This window comes from Neofelis nebulosa, chromosome 1 (genome assembly GCF_028018385.1).
Source record: "Neofelis nebulosa isolate mNeoNeb1 chromosome 1, mNeoNeb1.pri, whole genome shotgun sequence".
NCBI lineage: Eukaryota > Metazoa > Chordata > Mammalia > Carnivora > Felidae > Neofelis > Neofelis nebulosa.
In genome coordinates this window covers 166,770,688-166,779,774 of record NC_080782.1, presented here as the reverse complement: position 1 = coordinate 166,779,774, position 9,087 = coordinate 166,770,688, and the positions used below count along the sequence as shown (strand labels likewise).

The 9,087-nt window shown below is 42.6% G+C and overlaps 1 long non-coding RNA gene across 1 annotated transcript; it reads left to right on the top strand.

The window, feature by feature from the left end:
- Positions 1-4,403: 4,403 nt before the first annotated feature.
- LOC131519747 (uncharacterized) lies at positions 4,404-6,858 on the top strand. The gene is made up of 2 exons (XR_009265772.1): positions 4,404-4,776; positions 5,902-6,858. It is a non-coding gene; the product is annotated as an uncharacterized LOC131519747 (long non-coding RNA).
- The last annotated feature ends 2,229 nt before the right edge of the window (positions 6,859-9,087 follow it).

Below are 9,087 nucleotides of genomic sequence, written 5' to 3'. Positions count from 1 at the left end.
CTGCTCCTTCCTGGGCTGAAACCTGCTTGCTCCCAGTTAAGCCATCTGAAGTTAACAAGATCAGTATCATGTCACTTTCACTTGGCAATCCTTTGGATATTTGAAGATCAAAATAATGTTCCGCTTCCCTCTTTTTGTTTCTAGTTGCATGTGCCTCACCTAATATGATTAACAGACCTCTCACCACACAGGTCTCTCTTATTTGTTTAGAGGTAGGCAAATACTAGAAGACTATTCAAATTTGAATTTGACATGAAAAGCAAATGAAAGCCATTGTATAATTAAGGTGACTTGGATGTCAGGAACAGGAAACTGTAGGGCCGGCACTGAGTGGCCAGTCGAGGGCGAGAACCTAAACCACAGGAAAATCTTGTGTCTACAGGAACAGTCTGGAAAAGCTCAGGGTAATATCATTTCAATAATTATGCCTTTTAAGATTTCTCTTAGAAGAACACGTAACTTAGACTTCCTGAGGACATAATCTGGAGCACATCTGAACATTTATAACCCGGGTTCTGCCTGGCACTTAAAATGTTTTCCTATTTAGGAGATGTGATTGGCAAATGAGACTTTTATCTTTTGATGCTATCAACTGAGATCTGCAGCAAGAGTTGGATGATGGATTTCTCTTGGAACACATGATCCTTCTGTAATTTCACCGCTCTCTCCTTCCCCTCTTCCTTTACTTGTAACTAAGCCCTGAAATAGAACTTAATCTGTCAGATGTACTCTCCATTTGCTCTTTTTTACACAGCAAACACTATTATTGCAGTTGCCGAGTTATAAATTCTTCTTGAAATTAAACATAGTAGTTGAAAGAAGAAAATAGCTTTTGCAAATGTATTTTAAAATCTTTGCTGCTCACTACACTATTTTATTTTATTTTTTTCAATGTTTCTTCATTGTTGAGGATGGGGAGGGGCAGAGAGAGAGGGGGACAGAGGACCCGAAGCAGACTCCGCACTGACATCAGAGAGCCGACTCGGGGCTCGAACTCAACAAGCCTCGAGATCATGGCCGGAGTCGAAGCCAGCTGCTTAACCGACTGGGCCAGCCAGGTGCCCCTCACTCTACTATCTTAAAACAGTATCTTTTAGTAGGAAAAACAAAACATGGCCAACTAATGTCTTTTTTTCCCCTTGCCTAATGCTAACGAAATAATCAGTAAACCTCAATACTGAATACTATCGAGGTGCTGAGTCAACTGGAAATCAAACTGAGTCATGCATGATTCTTTTCTCACCTTAAATTCTCTTTACAGTTATTCTGCAGTGTCCTGAAATGCTAGTCGTGGTATTAATGGGTGACTATCCCATTTCTCAAGGGCATTATTTGGAAGTTAAAAAAATTTCTTTCTACTGTTTACAAAACAATGAGTTATACCCATCTTTAGAAAGGTGAGGCAAGTGATTGGAGATGTTTTGAAGACTTTAGGAGTCAGTGTAAAAAGAGTCAGAGCAGTTAGATCTTCCAGTCTCCTTAAAATGCGTTTGCTATTGAACAGAAATAGGAATTGATTTGATAATTTCAAGTCTAATAATGAACACTTCACTCCATTTATGTTTGAAAATGTAGAGATATCTGTGTTTTCTAATGGCATTTTCTCTTTACTTACTGGCAGAAATTCTCAACTTGTTCCCTGTGAAATGTGTAGATGTCAAAATTTTTTATCAGTCTACAGTTAAAATGAAGAGCTCATCTTAGTAATAATATGGTGCAGAAAAAATGAGCATTGGCTGCTATATGAAGCCTTTGAAAGGTTTATGAAAAACAAGACACGCTCGAGACTTCATTTTTCTGGTGTATTTGTGGCAAGATCAGGTGTCATGGCATTTAAATGAAAGATTTGCTCTATGTAATTACTCATTGATCAAAGAAACAACTTAGGTTTGGGGGTGAAAGTAGTGAATTCAGTTAAAATGTTCTGCTAAAATACTTCTGAAATTATTTTTTAAGGTCTTCGTTAAGGCATAGGACCATCATTCTTGAATACTATGACTTCTCAGTGTGTCGTTTGAGTAATTCAGTTCTATGAGTTTGAAAAAAGTCAGGAAATATTCCTGAAGTGAATTTTCTCCCAAGCGTCTCTATGTCACCAGTGGGCTGCTTTATTTTTTTTTTTTTTATTTTTTTTTTAATGTTTTATTTATTTTTGAGACAGAGAGAGACAGAGCATGAACGGGGGAGGGGCAGAGAGAGAGGGAGACACAGAATCGGAAGCAGGCTCCAGGCTCTGAGCCATCAGCCCAGAGCCCGACGCGGGGCTCGAACTCACAGACCTCGAGATCGTGACCTGAGCTGAAGTCGGCCGCTTAACCGACTGAGCCACCCAGGCGCCCCACCAGTGGGCTGCTTTAAACAGTAAGAGCAGGGGTGCCTGGGTGGCTCAGTCGGTAAGCGTCCGACGTCGGCTTAGGTCACGATCTCGCGGTTTGTGAGTTCGAGCCCGAGTCAGGCTCTGTGCTGACAGCTCAGAGCCTGGAGCCTGCTTTGGATTCTATGTCTCCTTCTCTCTCTGCCCCTCCCCTGCTCATGTTCTGTCTCTCTCTCTCTGTCTCAAAAATAAACGAACATTAAAAAATAAAATAAACAGTAAGAGCATAATGTGTTCCACAGCTTTGGGCCAGCCCTGCCTGGGGCCATGCAGCCATGTCAGCGTCTACATGGGCATCATATGCATCTGTGTGATGCCCAGTAGCTGATTGGGGTGTGGGAGGAAACTGTTGGAATATCTAATTTTAGTTTTTACTTACAAAAAAATGAAAGAAATCGAGCATATTAAATATTAAACACACAGGTTGAACTGATTGCTTCCCTTGCTAACACGGTGCTTCTTACGTTTAGCCCCAAATGTGTTGCGAAGGCAGGGTGGGCTCTTTCCCATTTACTCTTCCAGCAGAATCTGTAGGGCAGATGCGAATAGCCTGCTTGTTTCTGACCTGAAATCAATTCTGTTTCCTGCTCGACAGGAATTTGGGACCATGGAGATGGGCTGTCCAGTAAGTTGAGCATTATTTACTTTTCAAACGACACCCCAGGACTTGATACATGAAATAGTAAGCCTGACTTTGTGTGAGCAAAAGCCGACTTTTGGTATTTAAAATCTCTCCATAAAACTTGACTGTTTTTCCTATTTTTTAGATAAAAATGTTACCAATGTCAAGGAAATACATTTCCTCTTTACAAGTGAATGAATTCTATTCTGTAGTTATCCAATGGCCATTTTTTGGTGTTGTTTTTAACTTGGTCTTTGACCAGTTAAGTTTTCTCTGCCTTTTCTAGTCACTGTCCCTCTTTTCTCTCTTTTGATTCTGCTTTTCTCTCTTTTGATTCTTCGTATCGGGTGAGTCGAAGTGCCGTATTGGACCGAATATTAGACACTCCGTCGATGTGTATTTTACGTGCAATGCACATGTGCTGTTTTGGCTTGGGCAGCCCTTTTGCCCCCTTTCTTCTGGGAACTGAGCTCCTCTTTAACATCTTGCCTCCCTCTTGTTACTGATAGGGCAGTCCATCACACATCCCTCAAACTTCCATCAAAGACATGGTGACCTGAGCTAGGCCGCAGACTTAGACCAGGACATCACGGGACATAACAAGAGAGAAGAGCCCTCTGTTTGCTGACATCTCAGACTGTGAGGACCAGGGAAACTTGGGGCCTTCAGCCGCCGTGAGGAGGGCTTGCCAGCAACGAAGCCAATACAAGGATTGCCCAGATAAGGAGAGCGAGAGAGAGAGAGATGGGCCTCCATGTTTGAGCCTCTGATGGGTCTCCACCTAATGCCAGCCACGCTGCGGGATTCTCAGTCCCTCCCGTAATTAGATTTCCTAGTTGTGCTTAGGCTAGTTTGTGACCTTGTGTGGCTACACTGTTTCTGAATAAGATGACACTGTGTAGAGAAAACCACATGCACTTTTCAATTCTACTACAAAAATGACAAATTCATAAGGTTCCACCCAGCGTAATAGGATCCAGCTGGTCAGGAGACTCTAAACTCCCATCTCCACCCATCACTTTGTGTTCTTGACCTCTCTGAGCCTCAGTGTCCTTTGTATTGAAAAGAGAGGGAGAAACCATCTGCCTGACCTTCACACAGAGAGCGGGAAGCCGATAAAGCCTATGAAAACCCTTTGTAAGCTGTCGGCCTCTATAAAAAGGTAACCTGCTGTTCCCGATGGGAAGGTCTGATTCCCTGGGCTGTGTTACAGTTTATTAGGATGATCTTTCCCGTGGTACTTAGGTAGATCTCCGGAATTGTTGGTACCTGTGAGGCTGTGACGATATCAAAGTTTCCCCGGGAACGTGACGAAGGCCTGACTCATGGCAGAGAATCTTCTTTTCCTTCAGTTTCGTCTCAGAGGGCTCACGAGTACCTGACTTTCGGTGCCGTTGGTAAGAGCTGATCAACATAACGCTTTCTTACTTTGGGATGCTTTCCAGTTCGTGGGAAGACTAAGGGAGGACCCTGTTAACGAGGATGTTCTTAGAAGTCAGGGAGACGCCATTGGGGCCAAGAAGGAGCTCGTGTTTACTGCATGTTTGCTCTGTCTTGCTTTCAGCCGGGACAGTCGGTCTCACAGCAACCTCAGAAGATGGGTGTTCTCACTCTAACAGACGGATCAACAAACACTGAGTGACTCTAACAAGATCACAGCAAGTTACGGAGACAAGGTCCCAACCCCACACTGCCAGGCTCCGTCCCCATGTTGCTATTTGTAAAGAGAAGGCCACCTCGTTCACTTAGTTCTTCTGGGGAAAATCCACAAAGTCAGCAGGTAGATTGCCGAGCGGACTGCGTTTGGCTGTAGTATTTCCAGTCATGTGGGGGGAGTCCCTTTTCGTGTCAGAAGCCTCCCTAAATTCGTACGAGTAGTTAAAGGGGAGCAAAGCTTCTAAAAGTGTAACCACTATCTTTTAAAGAGACCATTTTGAGGCCATGTATGTGTGTGTATGTACATACCTCCAAACTCACCCACTAAAGTGGAAACACGGCAAATCTAAGTTTCATAATTAGGAGTACATGATACATAACTCAATAATTAGGATATAAAGTACCCTGAAAAATAAAAAATGGTAGAAAACATGGAAAACATTGCTTTAAAGAGACATAATGAACCCCATTTGGGAGGGAGAAAAACAGACAATAAATCAGTTGAATAAATACAGACCAAAATCTGGATAGAATTATCTCAAATGAGTTAATAGCCTAATTCAAAATAATATTTTAGGCTTCCAGCCACAGGCTTACAGATTCACTAAGTCTGTCCTCAGCATCAGTTTTCTGAATCTGTTCTGTATTTATTTTAGTGGAAATGAGTGAAGAATTAAGACATAACTAAATTACTTTTCCATGATGCATATGTTACATTGGTGCCATAAAAACATAGTTTCCTCAAAGTTTAATTTATCAAGTGGAGTGTAAGATTAAAATAAAGATACTCCCTTGACATATACAAATATACACATATGTACACAGATCTACATTTACTTCTCATGAAGCTCTCCCTGGTACTCTGGGCAGAGAACAAATTATGTCACCAAGAACAGGATTTGTTTTATAAAATGATTTCTAAGATAAGTAGTTGCTGGAGAATGTTCTACTGGCATTCTACATTTCACACTCGACTTAGCAGACATAGAATCTGCTTTCTATTGTAGAAATCAATTTTAGCAACATTCATAAAAACAAAAGGAGGCCAAGATATGAACATTAAAGACTGTTACGTCTTTTGATAACATTCAGGAGTATATACACCATAACATTTTAGATAATCGTAGGTAACCTTATGCTCAGCCCTGAAAAGAAGGAAATTCTTTATCCAAAGAAAAGCTATTTCTAGATATTTTTATAAGTTACCTATCATAACCACTGGCTTTTCTTAATATTAATTGGAAACCAGACTGGAGAAGATATTCACAGCATGTGAGAAAACAGGAATGTGCACTCATCCCTGGGCATTGCGAATTACCATCACCTCTTGGACGGGAAACTGACAAACTGGAGGAAAGTTGAAGGCGTCAGCAACTTCACTTCTACGCGTCTTGTTCTAAAATGTGCAAGACGGCGTGTGAAATGATAATCATTGCAGCCCTGCGCAGAGCAGTAAAGAGTAGAAACAACTTTCACATCCTTTCTTGGTGTGATGAATAAAGAAACGGAGGTTTAATCATAGGATGAGATAGTACACAATGTGTGTAGACCTAGATCCACGTATAACTATACGGATAAAGTGGGAAAATATTATTGAGTCTAAAAGCAAGCTACAGGGGTGCCTGCGTGGCTCAGTTGTTAAGCGTCAGACTCGATTTCAACTCAGGTCGTGATCTCGTGGTTTCATGGGTTCAAGCCCTGCGTCGGGCCCTGCACTGACAGTGTGGAGTTTGCTTGAGATTCTCTCTTTCCCCCTCTCTCTGCCCCTCCTCTGCTCATGCTGTCTCTGTCTCTCTCAAAAATGAATACATTTTTAAAAAAATTAAAAGCAAGCTACAAAACTACTGAACAGCACAAAAACCTTTATAAAAAATTTAAGACACAGAAGCAAAGGCAGATATATTTTGTATATTCATCCTTACACAGATAAGTCACAAAAACAAGAATGGGAATAACACACACAACTATTAGATTAGAAGCCACCTTTGTGGAGAAGGATGAGTAAGAGAGAGGACGAAGGACATTGTTTAATTTAAAATGTTTAACTTAATCTCTTCAAACTAGAAATATTTGAAGCAAATATTGCAAAATAATAGTATTTGTTTAATGTCTATGGGAAGTCAGTAGGTGTGTGTTACATTTTTTGGCACCTGCCTACAGGTTTGAAATATTAACAATTAAACGATTAAAAATGTTACTAATTGAATTTGACTTCAACTTGAATGTACTAAAATATACTGCCTTGCCTCTTTTCTTCAGCTTCCCCACTATACTTGTTTTTCCCCAAAGTAAATCCTGAGCAAATCTCATTTTATATGATTTATATAAGTGAAGTCTTTGCTGCCATTGAGTGAGTGTATTGAGGTGGGTTCGATCTTCTGGGACTCCCTTAGAAAGCTCCAGATCTGTCCCTATATGTCAAGTACGAAGGGAGTTCCAAAGTGCTAAGTCAAGTGACATGTCTGCAGATCCTAGGTGGGAGACATCTGTCTGAGGAAAGGTCCTTTAGCGGTGTGTCAGAAGGGGATGCGGGTGAGGACATGTGTGTAAGGCGAAGGGGTTTGACCTCAGGGTTCTGCACGACGTATGGGGTCAGGGGTCAAGCCGATGTAGGCACAGTGCACCCCAGTCCAGATTGGAGACATTGGGGAGCCTCTTCATCAGCCTCTTGTTCTGCAGAGTCTGGTACCCAGATCTGCAAACAGCCCTGCACTGGTACGAGGGAACATCACCTCCATCCAGGATGGCCTGGAGGAAGAGCGCACTCACATAGCACGGAGAGAACTCTCTCAGGACTGAAAGATGAGAGGTGTTTATGGGGGTAAGAGAGCTGCAGTTGGTAGAGGGTATATATTTTTTGAGCAAACTCTGTCCACTGCTCCCAACCCTGCCACCAACCTCGCAGTCTCCTTCTTGTCCGTCAGGATGCACAGAAATGCGCTGGCATGCCATGGTTCTAGCAGTTTCATGGTGGAGGCTCAAAGAGGAATCCTGAGTTCTGATGGAGGTGGGCTGGGTCAGTTGACATTTCTTGGGTTGATAGCCCAAAGCAATACCAGCCATTACCTCGGGAGAGGAAACACCTTTAAGTCGGTGTGCGCAATGTCACCAGTGTATGAGATGTCCAGAAGTACCGGTTCTGCCTTTGTTGTGATTTCATAAGGCTGGAAGTGGGTACCCCACAACAAAAAGGGAGATGGACGTAGGTGTGGAAAATGGCCGAGAGGTCGCGTTTTCTCAAAACACGTTTGGCATGGAAAAGACACACCCCTGGATTTGCTTGCCTTACATGTTTATGAAACAATAAGAAGGACTGAATTTGGGAAATGCTTCAGGATAGGTCACCCCTTCCTAGTATATGTTTTCTTCGGCTTTTTTCCATGGTACAGTTTTTCATTTTCTCTATGCCCAGTTGGCTGTTGAGTTTTTTGCAGACCTGCGTAAACTGTTCGTGATATCGCTCCTTTAAAGCTGAGGCCTTGGTGTCCTCTTTCAGCCACATATCAAAAGGTAAACAAGTAGAGAAACTTCTCCTTTGAAGATTCGACATGAGTCTGTTACTGGTTAAATTTCCCTTGCAGAAATCAAACAGGGTTTCCTGTTGCGTGTTTACCAAACTCTCTTTCCCCATAAAATACAGAATACAGTGCTGCAATTTTCCCATTTGTTAATTTTACCCAGTGAACTCATGCCTTCCCTTTAAATATCTTCTTTCTTGTAGTCTACCTCGTTTAGTGGTAAATGCAGAGGATTACAAGCATTCTTGTTAGATGTAAAACATTCCAGGAAATTTAATTTCTTTAGTCATGGATTTTCGTCGTAATGATACTTCGCATTTGTATAACATCTCTGCTCTGAGAAATTCAAACCCCTTATTCATTATCTGGAGACAAGCATTATTATTGTAATTTTGCATCCTGTGTAACTGAGTCACCGGAAATGAACCAGAAATAAATCATACCTGGAGTGTAACTTGCAAAAGAATGTGACAGCAAGGAGAGACGATTGGAAACCTTCACAGCAGACCACAATTCTGCTGGCTCACCCTTTAGGGAGGAGGGGGACTTGATTTGGTCTGGGGTAAGAGTAGACCACAGGGGGATGGTGGGCGGGGTGGGGGGCAGAGACACTGAGGAATGCTTACGGTCAGTGCTGTCACAAATGCTGGATAATGCTACCTAAAAGCTTCCTCTCCCTGACCTTTCTACGATGCACCCCAGCCTGTCCGGGCAGCACGGGGCCACCCTTTCCTGGGCCTGGAAGCCTGGCTGGGTGCTGAGCCAGGGTACAGATCCTTCTCTGGGCCTGGCTCCTGGGCCATGAGAACCAGTGTGGTCCTGATCTCAGCTGGATTGCTCATGGCCCTTTGGGCCTGACAGGTCTTCTGTCAACATGCCCAGAATCTCTAGGGGTCAGAGCCTTCACCCGCAGTGGT